The sequence below is a fragment of the Bos grunniens genome, chromosome 5, assembly GCF_055505025.1.
Source record: "Bos grunniens cultivar Pamir isolate PY7600 chromosome 5, Bosgru_T2T1.0, whole genome shotgun sequence".
In the NCBI taxonomy this organism is placed as follows: domain Eukaryota; kingdom Metazoa; phylum Chordata; class Mammalia; order Artiodactyla; family Bovidae; genus Bos; species Bos grunniens.
In genome coordinates, this window is record NC_141169.1 from 8,492,174 (window position 1) to 8,518,585 (window position 26,412).

Consider the following 26,412-nt stretch of genomic DNA (forward strand, 5'->3'; position numbering starts at 1 on the left):
AGGATGGTAACAATAAAGGACAGAAATGGTATTGACCTAACAGAAGTGGAAGATATTAAGAAGAGGTGGCAAGAATACACAGAATAACTATACAAAGAAGATCTTCATGTCCCAGATAACCATGATGGTGTGATCACTCACCTAGAGCCAGACATCCTGGTATGAGAAGTCAAGTGGGGCTTAGGAAGCATCAATATAAACAAAGCTAGTGGAGGTGATGGAGTTCCAGTTGAGCTATTTCACATCCTAAAAGATGATGCAAGTCGCCAGTCCAGGTTTGATGCATGATACTGGATGCTTGGGGCTGGTGCACTGGGATGACCCGGAGGGTTGGTATGGGGAGGGAGGAGGGAGGAGGGTTCAGGATAGGGAACACGTGTATACCTGTGGTGGATTCATTTTGATATATGGCAAAACCAATATAATATTGTAAAGTTAAAAAATGAAATAAAATAAAATATTAAAAAAAAAAGATAATGCTGTGAAAGTGCTACACTCATTATGCCAGCACATTTGGAAAACTCAGCAGTGGACACAGGACTGGAAAAGGTCAGTTTTCATTCCAATCCCAAGGAAAAGTAATACCAAAGAATGCTCAAACTACCACACAACTGCACTCATCTCACATGCTAGTAAAGTAATGCTCAAAATTCTCTAAGCCAGGCTTCAGCAATACGTGAACCATGACCTTCCAGATGTTCAAGCTGGTTTTAGAAAAGGCAGAGGAACCAAAGATCAAATTGCCAACATTTGCTGGATCATCGAAAAAGCAAGAGAATTCCAGAAAAACATCTATTTCTGCTTTATTGACTATGCAAAAGCCTTTGACTGTGTGGATCACAATATCCAACCTAGACAGCATATTAAAAAGCAGAGACATTACTTTGCAAACAAAGGTCTGTCTAGTCATAGCTATTGTTTTTCAAGTAGTCATGTATGGATATGAGAGTTGGACTATAAAGAAAGCTGAGGGCCTAAGAATTGATGCTTTTCAACTGTGGTGTTGGAGAAGACTCTTGAGAGTCCCTTGGACTGCAAGGAGATCCAACCAGTCCATCCTAATGGAAATCAGTGCTGAATATTCATTCGAAGGACTAATGCTGAAGCCGAAACTCCAGTACTTTGGCCACCTGATATGAAGAACTGACTCATTAGAAAAGACCCTGATGCTGGGAAAGATTGATAGCAGGAGGAGAAGGGGACAACAGAGGATGAGATTTTGGATGGCATCACCTACTCAATAGCCTTAAATTTGAGTAATCTCCAGGAGTTGGTGATGGACAGGGAAGCCTGTTGTGCTGCAGTCCAGGGGGTCATAAAGAGTTGGACACAACAGAGTGACAGAACTGAAGTGTATATTGAAAATTTTTCATTGGCTTTTGTTGCAACCATGGTGTTTGAAAGGCAGATTGGTTACAAAATCTTTGGTTCATATATTCTTTCATTGAATTTTTAAGAATTGGAAGTCCTGCCATTGCCTTGATTTTTATGTTTTGTAAAGTCAGACATCTTTATATGGCATTTTGCCTGCATGTCTTGAAGATCTTCCTCTTTGAAATCCAATAGTTTTATCTAGGATATGTATCAGAATTGATTGATGTGGTTTAACTTGCAGATGGTGACTGCAGCCATGAAATTAAAAGATGCTTACTCCTCAGAAGAAAAGTTATGACCAACCTAGATAGCATATTGAAAAGCAGAGACATTACTTTGCCAACAAAGGTCTATCTAGTCAAGGCTATGGTTTTTCCAGTGGTCATGTATGGATGTGAAAGTTGGACTGTGAAGAAAGCTGAGCACTGAAGAATTGATGCTTTTGAACTGTGGTGTTGGAGAAGACTCTTGAGAGTCCCTTGGACTGCAAGGAGATCCAGCCAGTCCATTCTGAAGGAGATCAGCCCTGGGATTTCTTTGGAAGGAATGATGCTAAAGCTGAAACTCCAGTACTTTGGCCACCTCATGCGAAGAGTTGACTCATTGGAAAAGACCCTGATACTGGGAGGGATTGGGGGCAGGAGGAAAAGGGGATGACAGGGGATGAGATGGCTGGATGGCATCACTGACTTGATGGACATGAGTCTGAGTGAACTCCGGGAGTTGGTGATGGACAGGGAGGCCTGGCGTGCTGCGATTCATGGGGTTGCAAAGAGTCGGACACAACTGAGCGAATGCACTGAACTGAACTGAACTTGTCCAGGTAATTTTTTAGTTTCTTTCAGTGTGTACAACTGGGTTTCATTTTATATTTTTGGAGAATTTTCTGAGATTAGAGTATTGAATATTATCTCTGGTCCACTGTGTTTTTGTTTTTGTTTTTTTTCCTCCAGTGACTCTGATCATACTTTTGTTATTCTTTCTTTGCCTGTCTTCCATTCCACTGCTTTCCATCTATTCCTTTTAATTTCTTTCTTTATGTCATTTTCATTCTCTTGATTATTTTCCTGTATTTCTTGATTGTACCTATAAATTTTCATTTGAGTCTATTTTCCCTTGAGTATTTTAAAGCATTTTTGTATTTACAAGGGCTTAAGTGTTAAGGTGCCAAACTAACATCCACATTTTTCATATGAGAAATCTGAGAGTTTATGCCCTGAACAAACTATAGACCTGTTGGAATGGAAGTTCATGAAGTAGAATCCAGGATCGCTGAGTCCTAGGGAGCAATGCTTGCATAACAAGATGGCCTCATCCACATTAGTGCAGAACAGAAGAATCACAACACTAGAGTCACTCTATATGGGTCTGCAAACGCTAAAATATGAGCTCCAATATCTGGAACAGAGGCTGGGACCATAGTAGATATTGAAAAATGTTGCTGCATTATTATTGAATGAGTCATATCCACATTGAAACTGCAAAATACCCCGTCTTTAGGACACCAGACTACAGATTGTAGGCTAGCAGTTCTTGTGATGGTTGATATCTGTATTGACCAGCAAACCACTTACAAGCCTCCTACTCTCCCAGTATCCAGCTGCTCTTGTTGTTTCCCCACTACCCTGCAGCTTTATCCCATCTGCCCTAACAGTCACACGTCTCCCTGCCAAATGGTAACCAAAGCTCTGTGGGAAACTTGAGGGTAAGACTAAAAGTACTAACTAGATAAGTGGTTTGTAGTCTACTTACACCAGATTTTTTTTTTTTTTTTGACTATTTACTGGACAAAGTGGAAACTCTCCTAAAAAGATCCTGAGGGTTAGACCGTGTAGCAAAAGCCATCGAAGATTATCTGTGGATTTGTCTATAGAGAACAGAGATATGTTTGGGGAGGAGGAGGTAGAAATAACCAAATAGTTGAAGAGCATAAATTTTACAGATTTCTATCCCCTCTCCATTTTTAAAGATCTCCTTAATTACACAGACCTATGTGGCAACTCTCCTGCTTTTATATTTGCTTCGTTTCACTTATTTAGTCATTTACTTGCTCCCAGCTACTGGGGAATATATGCAATAGGAAGTGTAGGTGTTTTATTCAGTGAGGTAGTACAGTGGAATATTGAATGTGAACCTCCTTGAACCAATTCTTCCCCTAATCAGTCAGAGTATGCACATTGCCCGGAGAATAAGACTGTTGTGGCAGGAGTGCAAAAGAAAAGAGACAAGTTTCAGTGTTTGTCTTCCAGACTGGCAGTGAGCATCAGAAATCAGAGTCGGCACCAGGAGACTGCTGAAAGCTCTCAGTCTCCTGTGCCAGGAAGCAGAGAGGGAGACTAGCCAAGGCGTGTGGGCCTCGGCAGCACTTGAGCAAGGTCATTGTGTTCCTGATTCTGGGGAGCCTCATTAGCACTTCTTGTCAACGCCAAGGGAGTTTTCATCAAAAACTGCTGCCTGAACTTATCCAGGTGATGCCCACCAGTGCTCAGAGACTTTGCTGACATCTATTTAAATAGGCTCATATAGGCCCTACTTCCCTCCCCTTTTCTTCCCTCTCCCAGTCCCTTTTTCAGTCCCTAGGACCTTTGTAAGTCAAATGCTTGAAAACAGAATGCAGTGGGCCATGAAACCCAGAGTTGATCATGCTGTAAAGAGAATGTCCGTGGTGCATTACTTGAGGGAGATGAAGCAGTGGAGAAATTCTCAACTGTGAAAAGTGAAAGTGAAAGGCACTCAGTTGTGTCTGACTCTTTGCGACCCGATGGACTGTGTAGTCCATGGGATTCTCCGCACCAGAATACTAGAGTGGGTAGTTTTTCCTTTCTCCAGGGGCCCAACTGTATTGCAGGAATTTTTAATGCTTTTAGGTGAAAACAGACATTCTGGGGACACCAGCTCTTTAAATTATGAAAATGTAGACTAGAAACATTTTTGAATGTGTACGTATGATTTAGGTAGGACTAAAGAGAAAAATTTAAAAAGAATTACAGCACTGTCGTGAGGTTGCTCTGGTGGCTGGTGTAATTGAACTAGTCATTCCATGTACTGCAATTTACTTTACTAAATCTACTGATTCAAGTGTTAATGTCATTCAAAGACACCCTCACAGACACATCCAGAATTATGTTTGACCAATATCAATGGCCTTGGCAAGTTGATACATAAAATTACCCATCCTAGGGGCATAATAAACACTCTGGATATAGTGAACCAATTTGGGGGATGGGTACTGCAAGAGAAGGCTCTCAAAACTATTTTTCCTTCTTTAACTGTTTTATTGGATCTCCTGAAAGAGAGATAAGCTCAAGATGGGGAGAATTGGGATAAGTAATTTTGGGGAAAGAGTAAAGGAAGTAAAATATATCCTCTGTATCTTTATTTTTTATGAGACTGTGATGATGTATGTACACGATTTCTGTCACAGAGAGCACAACCAGGTAAACTTTAGTTTGAAATAGTAGAGGAAGAAAAAGGTTGTATCATTTTGAGGTCTGGCACAGAACTCCTCCTAGAGAGAGAAGAGTCATGTTCAGTCATAAGTATGAGGATCAGGCTCTTTGGGAATGAGCAAATGGTTTGTGATAAAACAGAGAGTTAGCTAAACATTTCTGCAACAGAAATGATCTTAACCTTGGTGGCAGCTATGGATAAGCGAGCTTGGTTTGAGGAGAAAGATGGATAGTGACATCATGCAAGGTTAGAATCCTACTAGGAAAAATGGCCACCACAAATTCCCTAGGTCAGTTCAAAAAGCGAGGTGTCTAATTGTCAATGTTAAGTCATTTGTCCTGCTGTGCAGCTAAGTAATCCTACCTCTTTCCTCGTTATCTCTAAACTCTTAAGTTAGATCTGAAATACACATCACCTTGGATTGGAGGCTTTTGAGAGAACAAAGGTATATATGTGTGATTTCAATGGACCAATGGGGTGCAGAACAAACATGTAGGAGATATCACTTGTGACAGAGAGTAAGAATTAAGCTGAAATGACACAGAGAAACATGGGCTTGCCTACCACATCTCTACCCAAGTAATTATTGGGAATTTAAGGAGTTCAAGCCAATTTCATGCAAATATTCATATAGTCACCACAGCCAGCTGGAAAAATTAAATATGTTCAGATATTTGGATTACATTGTAACAGAAAACTTTTCTGATGTACGTCTTCATTTAGTTTTCAAAAAAAAAAAAAAAAAAAAACTGTTGGCCTATATTGGAAGGCCTACCTGGGGTTACAGTCAAAAGTGTATGAAATCGTGCATTGGATATTTTGATCCACGTTTGTCCTTTGGTTCCTTTTCCTTAAAAACTAAGCTCTGGCACATTTGCTCTGGGTTGTTTTCTCTTCTTTTCTCTGTGTACATGCTGTTGCTTTCATATTCATGCTCAGTGGTGTGTTCTCTGAAACCTATATCAATCAAAGCCTTTCAAAACAGAGCCAATGTGGAGAAGATCTGGAGGTCCCCGCTGGAGTCTCACTTTGAGGTGGACTTGGAAATCAAAAAATGCAAATTGTGTTAGTAATCAAAACAAGCTCAAAGAATATTTGCTTGGGCAGCACTGTAGAGAGCAGTAATAAAATTAAAAAGCCCCTGTGGGTAGTTACATATAAAAAATATTTCTTTACTTATACAAGGACAGATAAATGGTGAAATAAATTAGGATCCGAAACCCACTTTGGAAGAAGCCTGTGAGAATGGCCCTTTACAGACCCCAGCTCGTTGTCAGAGTCTTCCATACACCCTAATGGCTCCTCTGCTGTGGTTGCCAGGGACTGATATTCAATCTCATAAAATAAGAGTCAGAATCTCTTCATTGTTTCAAATTGGAGGCTAAATATTCTAATAGGAAGTGGCACCTGGAAACAGGGACTGAGTATCATGCCAAGGATGTGGAAGGTAAGCCTTGGCTTTTTAAGTCTTTCATTGGCTCATTCATTGGGCTAACAGATGCTTACTAATTCATCATACTTGCTCACTACTGCAGAATACAAACACGATTTAGATATGTTTCTTTACATAAAGGAACTTTCCATTTAAAAGGAGAAAGAAGGAAGATACACATAGTCAGAAGTGCCACAGATAAGGAGTGCTAAATATTATGAGAGTATTATTAGGTATATTTTCACTACTGCTATTATTGTGTTTTTAAGTTATTGAAATGGATGAGGCACTATAGATTTAAGAGGTCTATACTTTATGTCTGCAATTCTTTACCTCTCACTCATCCCTCAACCCACTGTAATCTGATATTCATCCTCACCAACTTCTAAGAACTATGCTTTGCACACATTATCAATGACCTCCTAAACCTAAAAACTTCAAAAGATCTTAAGTCCTCAAAGCAACCTGATGTCCATACCTTTACTTCCTTCTTTATTTTCTGTTCCATATTGAGAAGGCAGACAAACGCTTCCATTAAGGAGTTGATTTCACCATCAGCTTCCAAAATGGCCTCTTCTATTTTCTCCCTGTGTCTCTGGTTTCTCTTTTCCAAGTCTCTTCCTTTGCCTACGCCATCAATCAAACTGACGCTTTTATCTTGACATCCTTTCCTCTTCTCTTTTCTACTCCCTTTTCCTTGAAAAGTCCCACATGTGAACGGAGCTTTTCCCATCAGCCTTATGTTGTGGACTCCCAGATTGCTATCTTTAGTTACAGTATTTTTTGTGATCTCTATTTCTAAATCCCTAGTGAGAAAATCCAACTGGATGTCAGATATCCCAAATTCCTAGTTCTGAAATTGAATTCATTAAATTCCTTCTACATGCATTTTCTATCTGCCCAAATCAGCCCTCATCCTATTTTCTTTATTTCCGGATGGTCCTACCATAATGATACTCAATGGCTAAGCCGGAAACATAGGGGTCACCCTTCCCTCCTTCACTGCTTGACACTTACCAAATTCCCAATATCAACTGAACCCACCATATTGTCTTCATCTGCAGAGTTAATTATGGCCTTCATATTTTATTTACATTATTAAAATAGCTTTCTAATGAGTCTTTCCACCTTTTAGCCTTTCTTCCAATCCATCCTTCACACTGCTACCAGAATTATCTCTGAGGAACCCCAGATAGTTGAGGACAATGGTGGCTGCCTATGTCCATATTTCTTAGTATTTCTTCCACAAACAATATGGATCAACAAGGAGGAAAAATCAATACGTTCAGCCTAATTTAGAGACAGGGAATAATAAAATTCATACAAATTCTAAGGCAGAATTCTGAACAAGCAAAATCCAGCCTGAGGTCTCTCATCTGCTGCTGCTGCTGCTAAGTTGCTTCAGTTGTGTCCAACTCTGTGCGACCCCATAGATGGCAGCCCACAAGGCTCCACCATCCCTGGGATTCTCCAGGCAAGAACACTGGAGTGGGTTGCCGTTTCCTTCTCCAATGCATGAAAGTGAAAAGTGAAAGTGAAGTGGCTCAGTCATGTCCGACTCTTAGCGACCCTATGGACAGCAGCCTACCAGGCTCCTCCATCCATGGGATTTTCCAGGCAAGTGTACTGGAGTGGGGTGCCACTGCCTTCTAGCACTTCCTAAAGCAAGACCTTGCAGTAAGCAAAGAGAGGCTGGAACGATTCTGGGAAAGAGAAGGTGAGAGCTGGAATTGGCTTAGAATTAACTCAAACCTGCCGCCAGAAAGATTAAGCCTTTAAGAAGGCTGGAAATACTAAATGTGTCCGGTAGATCAGAGCATAGATGAAAGAAAGGAATTTAAAAGTATGTAGGATTTGAGGAGGCAGTTTTTGAAAGGCTTACCTTCTGGAGCGAGAAAAAAAAAAGGCCAAAAGGAAGGGAGAAGAGCTAGTTGGCAATTAGTTTGTTTGGGTTTTTATAATAAAAGACCATAAACTCTGTGACTTATAACAAAATATATTAGTTTTCACCATTCTGAAGGCTGGAAGTCTTGAGATCAGGGTTCCAGCATGGTCTGGTGAAGACCTGCTTCCAGGTCCTTTTATTGTTTTATCCTTATGTAGTGGGGAAGGCAATGGCACCCCACTCCAGCACTCTTGCCTGGAAAATCCCATGGATGGAGGAGCCTGGAAGGCTACAGTCCATGGGGTTGCTGAAGGTCAAGCAGGACTGAGCGACTTCACTTTGACTTTTCACTTTCATGCATTGGAGAAGGAAATGGCAACCCACTCCAGTGTTCTTGCCTGGAGAATCCCAGAGACGGGGCAGCCTGCTGGGCTGCCGCCTATGGGGTCGCACAGAGTCAGACATGACTGAAGTGACTCAGCAGTATGTAGTGGGAGACTCTAGGGAGCTCTCTCAGGTCTCTTTTATGAGGGCACTAATTCATGTATGAGGGCTCCACCCTCATGACCTAATCACCTCCCAAAGGCCCCACTTCCTAATACCATCACCATGGGGTTTAAGATTTTAACGAATGAAGTTAGGAGAGGACATAGTCAATCCATAGGAACATGTGTGCATTTTTTTCAGGTAAAACATCTATCCTTTTCATCAGATTTTCATAAACATCCTTCCGTCCAAACAGTTTAAGAACGTATGCTTTTGACAGAGATAGGGAAAGTCTGTCAAGATATGTCAGTGCCTTGGGAAAAGGACTATTAGACAGAAAAACAATAATATGTGCTTCGGAAGGAAGAGAATGAGTGGGAGCATTTATTTCATATAGTCAGGCAAAGAACAAACAAACCCACTCTAATTAGACTAAAGATATATCTATGAGGACTGATACTGTGTATAGTACTTTATAAAGTCTGGATTATTCTGTCAGGAGAATGATGAATAATAAATAATTTTAAGATACAAGAAAAAATTTAGAGATGATATATTTCTGAGTTACCAAATGGTAGAAGGCTGAGACTAAGACATTGTAATTCATATACAGAAAATGTGTGGCTATCGGACTGTAGCCACAAGGACAGACTGGCCAATTTGCAGTATTCCATCAGGCAATAACAGGTACCCAGTAGGTGAATCAAAGATGGCATATTTGTTTCTGATGTTTTCTTTATTTATTTTGCTCCATGTGGACAGAACTTATAGTAAGATAGTGAGATAATTAGAAGATAAAAATAAGGTAAGTTCAGTCAGTTAGTTATGTCTGACTCTTTATAACCCCACAGACTGCAGCACGCCAGGCTTCCCTGTCCATCACCAACTCCCCGCACTTGCTCAAACTCATGTCCATTGAGTCGGTGATGCCATCCAACCATCTCATCCTCTGTCATCCCCTTCTCCTCCCACCTTCAAACTGTCCCAACATCAGGGTCTTTTCCAGTGAGTCAGTTCTTCATATCAGGTGGCCAAAGTATTGGAGCTTCAGCTTCAGCATCAGTCCTTTGAATGAATATTCAGGACTGATCTCCTTTATTTTTTTTTATTTTATTTTTAAACTTTACAAATTGTATTAGTTTTGCCAAATATCAAAATGAATCCGCCACAGGTAGGATGGACTTGTTGGATCTCCTTGCAGTCCAAGGAACTCTCAAGAGTCTTCTCCAACACCACAGTTCAAAAACATCAATTTTTCGGTGCTCAGCTTTCTTTATGGTCCAACTCTCACATCCATACATGACTACTGGAAAAACTATAGCTTTGACTAGATGGACGTTTGTCAGCAAAGTAATGTCTCTGCTTTTTAATATGCTGTCTGGGTTGGTTATAACTTTTCTTCCAAGGGGCAAGCATCTTTTAATTTCATGGCCACAGTCACCATCTGCAGTCCTTTTGGAGCCCCCCAAATAGTCTGTCATTGTTTCCATTGTTTACCCATCTATTTTCCATGGAGTGATAGGACCAGATGCTATGATCTTCGTTTTCTGAATGTTGAGTTTTAAGCCAACTTTTTCACTCTCCTCTTTCACCTTCATCAAGAGACACTTTAGTTCTTTGCTTTCTGACAATAAGGGTGGTGTCATTTGTGTATCTGAGGTTATTGATATTTCTCCCTACAATCTTGATTCCAGGTTGTGCTTCATCCAGCCCGGCATTTTGCATGATGTCCTCTGCATATAAGTTAAATTAGCAAGGTGACAGTGTACAGCCTTGACATACTTCTTTCCCAATTTGGAACCAGTCAGTTGTTCCATGTCCTGTCCTCACTGTTGCCTCTTGACCTGCATACAGATTTCTCATGAGGCAGGTAACAGGTCTGGTATTTACATTTCTTTAAGAATTTTCCATGATTTGTTGTGATCCACACAGTCAAAGGCTTTGGCATAGTCAATAAAACAGAAGTTGATGTTTTTCTGGAACTCTTGCTTTTTTGATGATCCAGCGGATGTTGGCAATTTGATCTCTGGTTCCTCTACCTTTTCTAAATCCAGCTTGAACATCTGGAAGTTCATGGTTCACGTATTGCTAAAGATTGGCTTGGAGAATTTTGAGCATTACTTTGCTAGTGTGTGAGATGAGTGCAATCGTGCGGTAGTTTGAATATTCTTTGACATTGCCTTTCTTTGGAATTGGAATGGAAACTGACCTTTTCCAGTCCTGTGGCCACTGCTGAGTTTTCCAAATTTGTTGGCATACTGAGTGCAACTCTTTAACAGCATCATCTTTTAGGATTTGAAATAGCTCAACTAGAAAAATAAGATAGTAAGATAATTATTTAACAATAATATTTTATAGATACTGGAAGCGTGGCTGTGGCTTTTCTGTATCTAGTTTCATTATTGTCATTATCAGAGCTAACATTGGCTCCACCTTTCTTATTGGGCTATTAAGTTACATACATCACCATGTTTAACCCTTAACAAAAGTCAGTATGTAACATATACTGTTATTATACCAGTTGTAGGGAAGTTGAGGCTGATGGCAGCTAGCCCACTTCCCGTAAGGTGGCACCCCCACCTTGGCCTATGGGATATTGAAAGCCATTTTGCTACTGTGCTCCTTGCAGAATGTTTCCATTTTAGTTATGAGAGAGCACTGAGAAGAGAAAATTAGCATTGGGACAACCTGGAACAGTGATTCAGGATGATGCAGCCTCTAAAAAGGAATCAAGAACATGGGTTCTGATTTGCATCAAACTGCAAACAGATTGCCAAGTTGCAGGATTCCTAGAGGAAAATGCAGAGAAAAGGAGAAAAGAAATGGAGATGTAGTGAGAGAGAAAAGGAAAAGCTGGCAAAAACAGGAAAAAAAAAAAGCAAGCTAGCAGAGACTAGAGACATCTGAGAAGAACAGGAACGTGGCTGCTTCCCCTCATTCTCCACCCACACGAGCACTTGCGCTGAGCTGTGTGAAAATCTGTGAAGCATAAGAAAGAGCCCACAGTCCATTATTGTTTCCTTTTCAGATTTTTATGAAAACTATTCTTGAATTCAAGGAAACCATTTTCTTCCCCTATGTATTTAGATTTCTTCAGTGTCTCAGGTTGGGATCTTCAATTTAATAAAATTTTGTTGACATATAAGCTTTTCAAGGTATAATTTTCAACTACTGGCTTGAACTGCTTTTCCTATACATTTTGTTTATGACTTTTAAAACTCATTTCCTTTAAAACTCTATCAGTACCAAATAGAATAAAGAAGTCTGCATACTCCAGAATTATAGGTAATTTCCTTTTTAATGAATTTTACATAGTGGAATCCAATGTCCCTAGTAATTGACTAATAGTAGTAACGGTAGCTTCTGGGTGCTGACAGAGGATCAGACTCTGTGCTAAGAAGTTAACATGGGTTAACGCATGGAATTTGTCTATAATCCTGTGTGGGACATCGTGGCAGAGACTGCGGGTTACTTACCAGTCTAATTTTTCTTTTCCTCTCTTCTACCCAAACTTTAGCTGAAGTGATAAAGTGTTCGCTAAAAGATTCCCTTTCCAAGCCCACATGGTAGCTTCACAAGGCCCTGGGACTGAGTTCTGTCCAGTGAGAGGTGCACAAAACTGTCGTGTGGATTTGATGCTGTCAGGAGCTTCCCTTTGAGCCCACCCTCTACCTTCACCTTGCCTTTTTTACTTTCTGGAACACAGGTGTGATGCCTAGTGACTCAGCAACCAGCATGGACTACGGGAGCCTGAGGAAGGAAGCCTGTGCTGAGCAAGGGGGAGCAAAAAGCCAGAAAGATCTTAGGTTCTGAATGACTTCCTGAAGCCCCCGCTACCATAAGCTTTGTGATTCTTGCATCTGTACCTTTTTAATGAGATAGATTAATCCATATGTGTTTGCTGCTGCTGCTGCTAAGTCACTTCAGTCATGTTCGACTCTGTGCAACCCCATAGACAGCAGCCCACCAGGCTCCCCCGTCCCTGGGATTCTCCAGGCAAGAACTCTGGAGTGGGTTGCCATTTCCTTCTCCAATGCATGAAAGTGAAAAGTGAAAGTGAAGTAGCTCAGTAGTGTCCAACTCTTAGCGACTCCATGGACTGCAGCCTACCAGGCTCCTCTGCCCATAGGATTTTCCAGGTAAGAGTACTAGAGTGGGTTGCCATTGCCTTCTCCCCATATGTGTTTAAGTCACTGTATTTTGGATAGTCTATTTAATACTATTCCCCAGAATTCCTAGTTGGCACACAGGTATTATCTCAGTTGTATGAATGAAGAGTCCTATGGTTTAGCCACGTTATGTAACTTTAGTAATTGGATTCAAACTGGGGCCTGATTCTAGAACTCAACAATTTACTATTGATAGAGAAATTTTTATTGTGAACATCCAAGTCATCTAGCATTCAACAATTTTTCAAAGCAGAAATAGTAATTCATAGAGGAGAAGAGACCACAGCAAGTCAAGGTCATGAATTCCTTTCCCAAGGAAGTCAGATTCCTTTCAACAATTTGCTACTGACTCTGGCTACTCCTCAGCTCCTTACCCCTGCTATACAGTCATCATACAGTCAGCTGGATTAGGGTGTGTACAGCTGTTTACCAGCAGTGAGAAACAGCAAAGAGTACATCCGTGAGGCAGGGCATACGCATGTGCACATAAAATTGTTTGTATTCTAGACCTGGCGATTAGTTTACCTGCAACACTCTACTTTCCTTCTTGCATGTCCTTTCTGATCACAGCCACAGCCATTTACTTCAAGACCTGACACTGCTTTATTCCCCTTCCAGAGGCTGACTCCACCAGTGGGAGCACCAAATGTTAGCCAAACCCTCCATGGATGAGGCTAAGTCAGTCCGATTCCCCAGTTTAACAACAGAGACTGTAGGCTACCTGTAACAGCCTACTGCTGCTGCTGCTAAGTCGCTTTAGTCATGTCCGACTCTGTGCGACCCCATAGATGGCAGCCCACGAGGCTCCCCCGTCCCTGGGATTCTCCAGGCAAGAACACTGGAGTGAGTTGCCATTTCCTTCTCCAATGCATGAAACTGAAAAGTGAAAGTGAAGTTGCTGAGTCTTGTCTGACTCTTAGCGACCCCATGGACTGCGGCCCACTAGGCTCCTCTGTCCATGGGATTTTCCAGGCAAGAGTGCTGGAGTGGGGTGCCATTGCCTTCTCCATGTAACAGCCTAAGGATTATGTAATTACTGGATTTGAAATCATCTATATTTTGGGTCTCTGCAAAACTTATACATAGGCAAAATAAATTGCATAGACAGAAGGATAAAGCAGATGTATAAAGAGAATGGGTTTAGATAATACACAATTATACTAATTGAAACTTCATAGCATCAACTTATTTGGTTGCCTTCTGTTTTTTCTTAAAATTTCAATCTCAACTTCCCTTCTAAGAAGTTTTTGCTATCCTCTCAAAATCAGCTGGTTTCTGCATCTAATATTTCTTCTTTGTACAATATTACTGTTTAAAAAATATTTTAAATAATTAATTAATGTCCGTGACCTCCAAGAAACTGTGTCAAGAGGGCAAAGACAATTTCTCATTTCTGCTGCCTAGACAGTGCCTGGATCATAGAGGTTACTCGATATATATGTGTGGTAAACACTATGACCCGAGAGAAAGAGTCATCTTAATCCTTGACTTTCTTGTCCTGGTCCTAATTATATACAGTGGTACACTGATTTTTATTTCTGAGTGACTAATAAACTACAATGCTCATGATGATAAAAATAACTCCATATTTTCTTTATTTAGCTTCATACATTTATATTTCTTGACAACAAAAGAATATGTAATTAGAGAACATATATTTAATACATGGTTATGTAAACAGAGAAGGAAAAAGCCATAGATGTAGGAAAGTAGAAATTCAAACATTGCATCATGTGAAAAAACAGCACATGTTCAGTTAATTTATTGCTCTATGTTTAAAATGAGGGTAATTATGATTCTTGTGATACCATTACATCAAACTTCTATTTGACCAGCAGTTTAATAAATGGTAAAGTTCAAATTGAAGAATTATGTAGATTTTCTTCACTGACGTCTTCTTTTTTTTTTTTTTTAACCCAAGGAGGGTATAAGGGGTTCAGTTCAAGTTCAGTCGTTCAGTCATGTCTGACTCTTTGAGACCCCATGAATCACAGCATGCCAGGCCTCCCTGTCCATCACCAACTCCCAGAGTTCACTCAAACTCACGTCCATTGAGTCAGTGATGCCATCCAGCCATCTCATCCTCTGTCATCCCCTTCTTCTCCTGTCCCCAATCCCTCCCAGCATCAGGGTCTTTTCCAATGAGTCAACTCTTTGCTATAAGGGGTTAACATTGCTTAAATAAGAAGAGAAAACTTATGGGGAGTGATGTTTTATAGAAAGCTCATTTGGTTGACTGGCATGTCCATGAGAACCTCCTTATTGAGGAAAATAATGGTTTAAAAACCTTCTATGCAACCTATCAACTCAAATGCAAATTTCCATTATATTTTATGAATTCATTTAAATATAAATTATAAATAATACAAAATCATAAACAAGTTCTGGTGGCAGACAGGGAACAAACAGGTTTGTGTCTAGCACTTTGGAAGAAAGGGTTGCCTGGAACAATTTAAGCTAAGAAATGCCACACCATTGCTTTCCTTGAAATCGTGCTTCATAGGTAGCAGATGGCACCACATCAATAGCTGATCGGAGAATAGCACTTGGCATTCTATCCACTGGGTAGGAGGAAAAGAGTGTTTAAATTTTAAGGGAAAAAAAAAAAAAAACAGCTCATGAGCAAGATTGGCATACAAATACAGAGAAAATTGCTAAGGAAAAGAGTCACTTTTCTTTCCCTTCAATATCCAGAAAAGTGATGAACAAAAATCTGTTTGTCAGAGCTCAAGTCAAATGATAAAATTTCATTTGGGATTATTTCCCTAGGACTGGTTCTTAAATTTCAAATCATAAGTACTGTCAGGGATATATTCCCTCCTTCCTTAGGTAAACCTACTGGGCTGTTTCTTCACGTGACTTGATGTGTGGTAGGAAAATCGAGGGCTGAGGAGACTATTGGTGCCCAGCCCCATCAACTCGCCATCTTGTTACAGTATGTTATAAGTCACCAGGAAAAAAATCCCACAGTCTCTTCACTCTGTCGTCCTCTTCTCATGCCTCAGGCTGTTCACGCTGGCTGGGTGTGGGCCAAGGCTCTCTGGGGGCTGCCCTGATCGCACGTCTGTCAGCACCTTCTGTCAGCACCTTCTGTCAAGTGCTACGGTCTGAATTCGTCCACCCATGCTCCACTGGAGTTGACCACCAGACGTCATATACAAAGGAGAACATTTAGAAATACTGAATGTTAGGTGGCCTGTGGACTTGCTTTGTGTGTGTGTGTGTGAGAGAGAGAGAGAGAGAGAAAGAGAGAGATTTAGTTAGTGACAAAGGCTGAAGTTAGTGTTAAAGCTAAAAGTTGTGCTTCCCTGGTGGCTCAGACCATAAAGAATCAGTGCAGGAGACCCAGATTCAATCCCTGGGTTGGGAAGATCCCCCAGAAAAGGGAATGGCTATCCACTCCAGTATCTTGCCTGGAGAATCCCATGGACAGAGGGGCCTAGTAGGCTACAGTCCATTGGGTCTCAAAGAGTCAGACATGACTGAGTGTCTAACACCAACTAAGACTAAAACTTAGCAAATCCCAGCAGTTTCTGTAAGAACCTTGAGTTTATGAAGGTGTCTGTGTTGTATTAGTACAGGCTTCATGAAGAAAACATCCATTACCCCTGGCAAAATACAAGCATAAATCAGATTTCCAATCTAAGAAATCTGGTAAGCAGCCAGGCATTTGTCTACAAAAGTGAGAACAGGATATTCATGAAATCAAGATCAGGGAGAACAAATGGACAAGAAGTGTGTGTGTGTGTGTGTGAGATTGCTGCTTTTTCTTTTCCCTCAGAAAACATTTCACAGTAAAACTTAAAAAGCTGCTGGCTCTCTAGGCAGAAGATCAGGAAGGGGGAAGGAAGTACAGATGACTGGGCTGGTAATCAAATGATAGGGCTTCCATTAGCCATCTCAGTCACGAGATCTGAAACCATCTGTAGTTAAGAGAGGTAACAGAAACTCTGACGAGTACCTGGAGTTGTACTTTGTGTAGATTAGGTTCTAAAGGTAGAATTTCAAGGGGAATTCTCACATATTCCAATTCAGGCAATAGTAGTCATGGATTTTAGTATTAATCAACCTGGACTATGTTGCCCTGCAGTAATAAACAGTCCCTAAGTTTTAGCAGCTTAAACTCAAGATTTGTTTCTTTCTTGTGTTCACTGGCTAGATTTACTTGCAGGTTGGCTGCACGTGCTCTCTTCATTCTGCGATCCAGCCTGTGTGGGTGCTCCTCTCAGGATGTCCGATTCTTGCTGTAGACTGTGCTTAGTCAGTCGTGTCCAACTCTTTGTGATCCCATGGACTGTTGCCCACCAGGCTACTCTGTCCTGGGGATTTTTCAGGCAAGAATACTGAAGTGGGTTGCCATTTACTCCTCCAGGGGATCTTCCTGACCCAGGAATTGAACCTATATCTCCTGTGTCTCTTGCGTTGCAGGCAGATTCTTTATGCGCTAAGCCATTGAGGTAGCTCATTTTGCTGTACATAGTGAGGTGCAAAGGGAAAACTGATTGATGGCTCTTTAAGTTTCTGTGCAGTTAAGGAAATTTTCCCTCTTGCTCACATTCCACCGGCCCAAGCAAGTCACATGGCCAAGCATCAAGTTGATGCCAGTAGAAGATGTTTACATGTCTTCCACCAGGAAAGAAAGTTACATGCAATGTGGTGGTGGGTGGGGGAGGGTGGGGGGTGCATATAATGCTACCATTCCAAGTGTAGAAAGTAACAAGAAAAAGATTAAAATCTGCCATACAAATAGGAGCAACAATATAATCTGGCAACTTGTCACTTAAGGAGGTGTCATAGTGCTGATATACATATGATTACTTAGTATAGAGGTCATGTAAGCAGCCTTGGTCTCTCTATATGTGCAATTGATGAGGTAGTTGTGTTTGAGGAGAGGAGACATGGGTTTTAACACAAGAATCACACAGTCTTCTGGGACAGGTGCACATTTGGGGAAGGCAGTTGGGAACCGAGACTGAGTTTCCAGGAGATGCATCATTCTCGCTTCATTCTATCCCCAGGGATAATCTCTACTGATTGAAACAGCAGCCAAAATCTTCCACACTATTGAATTTGGTATTGTTTTTCCTCCCTCTCTTTTAGTGTCAATCATATACAGTGAAATTACAAAAGTTAAATATTTGTCTAATGAAATTCCATTATCGTTGAGAGGTTATGCAAGCATGTCTCCATAGATACGTCAACTGTGACACTTACTAACTCTTCCTACTTGACCTAGACCTGGAGAGCACAGAACAGTGTTTGCCACTTCTAATGGCTCAAAACGTATGTGTGTGGTGGTCCGTTCTGTTCTGTGGTATAGTGCAGCGTTTAAAGTGTGTACACTGGAGCCAGAGTGCTCAGGTAGCGTTCTGATTTTACTACTTACTACGTGTTTCTTAAGTTTTTTATGTCTCATTTTTCTCACCTGCAAAATAGTTTCTATTATATAACACTTATTAAGGGTTAAGTGAATTTATAATCATGTGTGTGTGTGTGTGTGTGTATGTGTGTGTGTTTGTAAATATATATAGGCTTCCCTGATGGCTCAGTGGTAAAGAACCCACCTGACAATGCAGGAGACATGGGTTCAGTCTCTAGGTTGGGAAGACTGCCTGGAGGAGAAAATGGCAACCCACTCCAGTATTCCTGCCTAGAGAATCCCATGGACAGAGGAGCCTGGTGGGCTACAGTCCATGGGATCAAAAAGAGTCGGACAAAACTGAGCAACGGCACATGCACACACACACACACACACACACACTATCAATTATTACAGTGCTTCAGTTCAGTTCAGTTCAGCCGCTCAGTTGTGTCCAACTCTTTGCGAGCCCATGAACCTCAGCACATCAGGCCTCCCTGTCCATAACCAACTCCCAGAGTTCACCCAAACTCATGTCTTGAGTCAGTGATGCCATCCAACCATCTCATCCTCTGTCATCCCCTTCTCCTCCTGCTCTCAATCTTTCCCAGCATCAGGGTCTTTTCCAGTGAATCAGCTCTTTACATCAGGTGGCCAAAGTGTTGGAGTTTTAGCTTCAACATCAGTCCTTCCAATGAATACCCAGGACTGATCTCCCTTAGGATGGACTGGTTGGATCTCCTTGCAGTCCAAGAGACTCTCAAGAGTCTTCTCCAACACCACAGTTCAAAAGCATCGACTCTTCTGTGCTCAGCTTTCTTTATAGTCCAACTCTTACATCCATACATGACTACTGGAAAAACCATAGCCTTGACTAAACGGACCTCTGTTGACAAAGTAATGTCTCTGCTTTTAATATGCTGTCTAGGTTGGTCATAACTTTTCTTCCAAGGAGTAAGCGTCTTTTAATTTCATGGCTGCAATCACCATCTGCAGTGATTTTGGAGCCCCCCAAAATAAATTCAGCCACTGTTTCCACTGTTTCCTCATCTATTTGCCATGAAGTGATGTTACCAAATGCCATGATTTTAGTTTTCTGAATGTTGAGATTTAAGCCAACGTTTTCACTCTCCTCTTTCACTTTCATCAAGAGGCTCTTTAGTTCTTCACTTTCTGCCATAAGGGTGGTGTCAGCTGCATATCTGAGGTTATTGATATTTCTCCCGGCAATCTTGATTCCAGTTTGTGTTTCTTCCAGCCCTACATTTTTCATGATGTACTCTGCATATAAGTTAAATTAGCAGGGTGACAATATATAGCCTTGATGTATTCCTTTTCCTGTTTGGAAGCAGTCTGATTTTCCATGTCCAGTTCTAACTGTTGCTTCCTGACCTGCATACAGGTTTCTCAAGAGGCAGTTCAGGTGGTCTGGTATTCGCATCTCTTGAAGAATTTTCCAGTTTATTGTGATCCACACAGTCAAAGGCTTTGGCATAGTCAATAAAACAGAAATAGATGTTTTTCTGGAACTCTCTTGCTTTTTCAATGATCCAGCAGATGTTGGCAATTTGATCTCTGGTTCCTCTGCCTTTCCTAAAAGCAGCTTGAACAGTTGGAAGTTCTTGGTTCATGTATTGCTGAAGCCTGGCTTGGAGAATTTTGAGCATTACTTTACTAGCACGTGAGATGAGTGCAATTGTGTGGTAGTTTGAGCATTCTTTGGCATTGCCTTTCTTTGGGATTGGAATGAAAACTGACCTTTTCCAGTCCTGTGGCCACTGCTGAGTTTTCCAAATTTGTTGGCATATTGATTGCAGCACTTTCACAGCATCATCTTTTAGGATTTGAAATAGCTAAATTGGATTTCCATCAACTCCACTAGCTTTGTTCATAGTGATGCTTACTAAGGCCCACTTGACTTCATATTCCAGGATGTCTGGCTATAGGTGAGTGATTATCTGGGTCATGAAGATCTTTTTTTGTACAGTTCTGTGTATTCTGGCCACCTCTTCTTAATATCTTCTGCTTCTGTTAGGTCCATATCATTTCTGTCCTTTATTGAGTTCATCTTTGCATGAAATGTTCCCTTGGTATCTCTAATTATCTTGAGGAGATCTCTAGTCTTTCCCATTCTGTTGTTTTCCTCTATTTCTTTGCATTGATCGCTAAGGAAGGCTTTCTTATCTCTCCTTGCTATTCTTTGAAACTCTGCATTCAGATGCTTATATCTTTCCTTTTCTCCTTTGCTTTTCACTTCTCTTCTTTCACAGTTATTTGTACGGCCTCCTCAGACAGCCATTTTGCCTTTTTACAGTGCTTGGGACACATTAAAGAGTCATAAGTATCAGGCATTATTATTCCAGATACATGTCTCTATTTCAGATCCAATCACCTAGAATGGTGCTTGGCATATAGCAAGTATTCAATATGTATTTGTTGAATAAATGCATAAACCCCAGGCTTGGTCCAGGTTATTACTTCTCTGACTCACTGCTTCTTAAGCCAGAAATACAGGAATTATCCTTGAACTCTCATTCTTCCTTATTCTCCAATTCCATCTATTTTTCCTCTACAAATAAATGTTTTTGTACATTTCCACTCCTACTAAATTGGTGCACAGTTCTATCATCTTCTCCCTGGACTACAGAAGAGTCTCTTTCCTGGTCTCTTGCTTCCTCCCTTGCCCCTCCAACCAATTTTCCATACAGCATGGAGGGAGATTTTCTTAAAGAGGTAGATGCTGTAATAGCATAGCCTTGCTTAAAACCCTCAATGATCCCCTCTGTCTTAGAGTATCGTCTGAAATCCTCAATATCTCTGACAAAGCTCTGCCTGCTCCAGTGTCTACCAGCCTCCTGTCATGCTTTTCTCTTCCTTTGCTTTTTCCACATTAGTCACGGACTTTTATTCCATTTCTCAAACTCTTTATACTGCATCTTTCTCCCTGATCTTTACAACCAAAGACTGGATTATAATCCAGGCAATATGGCTGGATTACTACTGCTTTATCTTTTCCACCTGTCTCCCCCTTAGCTTATCCACAGTAATTTAGAAAAACTGAGATTAATAGTTGATTCCTGAGAAAAACCTTCTGTCTTTAACAGGTAAAATGTGCTTCTTCAACACCTCTAGATACTTCTTATGATTTTCTTCTCTGACACTTACGCAAGAAGTACTCATTTAAGTCGTTTTTGAAATTTATTGAATAGATTGTTGTTGTTGTTTAGTTGATAAGTCATGTCTGTGTCTTTGTGATCCCAGGGACTATAGAACCCAGGCTCCTCTGTCCATGAGATTTCCCAGGCAAGGATTCTGGAATGTGTTCCATTTCCTTCTGCAGGGGATCTTCCTGACTCGGGGATGGAACCCGTGCCTCCTGCATTGCCGGCAGATTCTTCACCCCTGAGCCACCAGGGAAACCAATTGGATAGATCAATGTGGCTGTTTATTTATTTATGTTTTAAACATGATTTAAAGCAGGGAGGCCTCCAAAATCCATATTAAAACCTTTCCCACTTGGATATAAAGCTCTTCAGTGAATTCCCCGTAAGAGTTTGTGCTGAATATTGCAGGAGTCCTCAAAACATATATTTGCTGGAGTCCTAGATGTAAAGATTCAAAATGTATCTTCTAGTATAGCAGTTTGAAGATGATTAAGACATAGTGGCTACTGCTGCTGCTAAGTTGCTTCAGTCGTGTCCGACTCTGTGCAACCCCATAGACGGCCTCCAACTAGGCTCCTCTGTCCCTGGGAAGAACACTGGAGTGGGTTGCCATTTCCTTCTCCAATGCATGAAAGTGAAAAGTGAAAGGGAAGTCACTCAGTTGTGTCTGACTCTTAGCGACCCCATGGACTGCAGCCTACCAGGCTCCTCCATCCATGGGATTCTCCAGGCAAGAACACTGGAGCGGGTTGCCATTTCCTTCTCCAGTACATGAAAGTGAAAAGTGAAAGTGAAGTCGCTCAGTCGTGTCTGACTCTTAGCGACCTCATGGACTGCAGCCTACCAGGCTCCTCTATCCATGGGATTTTCCAGGCAAGAGTACTGGAGTGGGTGCCATTGCCTTCTCCAAGACATAGTGGTAAGCACAAATAATTTCTTAAGTAGGCTTATTCTCCTCTGCAATTAGTGCTTCCATGCTCAGTAACAGAAGACAAATAAAACAGATTTAACCTACAAGTGTTACAGCACCTCCTGGGCTTGGCAGTGGATTGTGGAAGGACTCATCTGGGCACATTCTGAATTGTCTAAGCTATCAAGTGGAAGAAGACCTTTGGCAGACAGCCTCTAGGTCCAGAGCTGCACTAAGTTCCTTTGACCATTATCATGAACTTTTCCATAGGCTTCTTATAAGATATGCACTTGTATTAATGAATATTCATTAATATAACTTATGAGCATTTGGTATATGCCTACATTGTGTTTTCCAGAGCAAGAGCCTATTCCTCAGGTTTAATAACTAACAATGTTTTAATAATTCATACTAGAAATATAGTATGACTGGCATGGATTAATGCTTGTGTGTTCTTTTCCCAGCCCCCCATTTTTTGTTTAATTTTAACCAGAGAAACATCAAGAAATATTTTTCACTGTACCTGAAAATATGGGAAATATGGGTCTTGAATGAAGTTCTTCCTCAAGGTGGAAATAGCAATGAACAAACTTTTAAACTTCTAAGAAATTACTATGTGCCAAGACATGACAGTAAGAAAAAGACAAAAGATACCAGAAAATTATATCTTTAAGGCATGACCCTTTAAGTTCTCAAGTATAGTTTACAGCAGGGAGTCTGACAGTTGGCCACTTTAGGACAAATGCAGCTAAGACTTGGTAAAGAGGTTATTTGAAAATTATTTCCCCCAATATTTGCTTTTTAAGTTAAAGGACCCAAAGCATATACCTTCTCCCTGCCACCTTATATAGAATATTCAGTTGATCTACTTTTGAAATACACAAGTAGAATGTTATTGGGAAAGAAAAGTGACTAAAGCCTGTAACATCTTTAACTGGTGCTTAAGTTCAAGCAGCTGTCTTTTCACAGATAGCCTGTGTCTGACAACCTCCCTTAATGGAATGCTCAGGCTTTTGTTCTGAGCAGTCTCTCCCACTCTATCCTGGGAGCTAAGATTTGCATGTTTCTCCCAAATTAACTTCCCCTTTTAGAAACAAAAGTATGCATGAGAAGCTTCTAAGATAAAATGCTCTTCTTGTTTCCTGAACTGAATTCAGTCCTGACTGAAATATTAGTTCATGAGTTTATATCTCAAGCTAATGGGGGACGGAATTTAGCCCTTAAGCCCAACAGATTTCAGAAGCGTGGATGCTTATTGTCTTCTTACCTTCCTTTTCACTGTGGAATGGCCATGAGCAACGTCATCCTATTATGTACTGTTTTTCTCTGCATTTTGAGAGGCAACGAATACTTTTTAAGTTATTATATAAACCATGTTTTGGTTGTCTCTAAGCGTTAAACCATGTTGATTGGGTAAAGATTTTCATCAAACCATAAAATTTAAAGGGGTTTATTCCATCTTACTGTCTTGAAGTGAGATGGCAGTGTACTGTACTGGACTGAATTTTGCAATGAGGAGTTCATGATCTGAGTAACAGTCAGCTCCTGGTCTTGTTTTTGCTGACTGTATAGAGCTTCTCCATCTTTGGCTGCAAAGAATATAATCAATCTGATTTCACTGTTGACCATCTGGTGATGTAGATGTATAGAGTCTCCTCTTGTGTTGTTGGAAGAGGGTGTTTGCTGTGACCAGTGCATTCTCTTGCCAAAACTCTGTTAAACTTTGACCTGCTTTGTTTTGTATTTCAAGGCCAAATTTGCATGTTACTCCAGGTGTCTCTTGACTTCCTACTTTTGCATTCCAGTCCCCTATAATGAAAAGGATATCTTTTTTGGGTGTTAGTTCTAGAAGGTCTCATAGGTCTTCATAGAACCGTTCAACTTCAGCTTCTTCAGCATCTACTGCATAGACTTGGATTACTGTGATGTTGAATGGTTTGCCTTGGAAATGAACAGAGATCATTCTGTCATTTTTGAAACTGTATCCAAATACTGCATTTCAGACTCTATTGTTGACTATGATGGCTGCTCCACTTTTTACAAGGGATTCTTGCCCAGATTAGTAGATGTAGTGATCATCTGAGTTAAATTCACCCATTCCAGGCCATTTTAGTTCACTGATTCCTAAAATGTTGATGTTCACTCTTGCCATCTCCTGTTTGACCACTTCCAATTTACCTTGATTCATGGACCTAACATTCCAGGTTCCTATGCAATATTGCTCTTTACAGCATTGGATCTTTCTTCCATTACCAGTCACATTCGCAACTGGGTATTGTTTTTGCTTTGGCTCCGTCTCTTCATTCTTTCTGGAGTTATTTCTTCAATGATCTCCAGTAGCATATTTGGCACCTACTGACCTGGGGAATTCATCTTTCAGTGTCCTGTCTTTTTGCCTTTTCATGCTGTTCATGGGGTTCTCAAGGCAAGAATACTGAAGTGGTTTGCCATTCCGTTCTCCAGTGGACCACATTTTGTCAGAAATCTCCACCATGACCCATCCATCTTGAGTGGCCCTGCATGGCATGGCTCACAGTTTCTTTTAGTTAGACAAGGCTGTGGTCCATGTGATCTGATTGGTTAGTTTTCTGTGATTGTGGTTTTCATTCTGTCTGCCCTCTGCTGGAGAAGGATAAAAGGCTTACAGAAGCTTCCTGATGGGAGAGCCTGACTCAGGGGGAAACTGGGTCTTGTTCTAATGGGCTAGGAAATGCTCAGTAAATCATGAATCCAATTTTCTGTTGATAGATGGGGGCTGTGTTCTCTCTCTGTTGTTTGATCTGAGGCCAAACTATGGTGGAAGTAATGAGGATAAAAGAGACCTCCTTCAAAAGCTCCATGCTCACACTGCCGGACTCAGTGCCCCAACCCTGCAGCAGGCCACTGCCAATCCACTCCTCTGCCAGAGACTCCTGGACACTAATGGGCAAGTCTGGGTCAGGCTCTTGTGGGGTCACTGCTCCTTGCTCCTGGGTCCTGGTGCACGAGGTTCTGTTTGTGCCCTTCAGGAGTCTGCTTCCCCAGTCCTGTGTAAGTTCTGGTGGCTCTATAGTGGGTTAATGGCAACCTCCTCTAGGAGGGCTTATGCCGTACCTATGTCTACTGCACTCAGAGCCCCTGCCCTGCAGCAGTCCACTGCTGACCCATACCGCCACAGGAGACACTCAAACACAGTTCTGGCTCAGTCTCTGTGGGGTCTCTGGGTCCTGGTGTGCACAAGGTTTGTTTGAGCCCTCTGAGCATCTCTGGCAGGTATGGGGTTTGATTCCAAACATGGTTTCACCCCTTATCCCATCCTCCTGGGGTGTCTCCTTTGCCCATGAACATGGGGTATCTTTTGTTTGTGGGATCCAACATTCTCCAGTCGATGGTAGTTCAGCAGTGACTTGTAGTTTTGGAGTTCTTGCAGGAGAAAATGAGCGCACCTCCTTCTACTTCACCATCTTACACCACTCACTAGACCATTCAGGTATGACCTAAATCAAATCCCTTATGATTATATAGTGGAAGTGACAAATAGATTCAAAGGATTAGAGTTAAAAGAGAGAGCGCCTGAAGAACTATGCACAGAGGTTCATGACTTTGTACAGGAGGCAGTGATCAAGAACATCCCCAAGAAATAGAAATGCAAAAAGACAAAGTGATTGGCTGAGGAGGGCTTACAAATAGCTGAGAAAAGAAGAGAGGCTAAAGGCAAAGGGGAAAAGGAAAGATGTACACATTTGAACAAAACTAGTGGAGGTGATGGAATTCCAGTTGAGCCACTTCAAATGCTAAAAGTTGATGCTGTGAAAGTGCTGCACTCAATATGTCAGCAAACTTGGAAAACTCAGGAACAGTCACAGGACTGGAAAAGGTCAGTTTTCATTCCAATCTCAAAGAAAGGCAATGCCAAAGATTGTTCAAACTACCACATGATTGCACTCATCTCACACACTAGTAAAGTAATGCTCAAAATTCTCCAAACCAGGCTTCAGCAATACGTGAACCATGAACTTCCAGATGTTCAAGCTGGTTTTAGAAAAGGCAGAGGAACCAGAGATCAAATTGCCAACATCTGCTGGATCATCGAAAAAGCAAGAGAGTTCCAGAAAAACACCTGTTTCTGCTTTTTTGACTATGCCAAAGCCTTTGGCTGTGTGGATCACAATAAACTGTAGAAAATTCTTCAAGAGATGGAAAT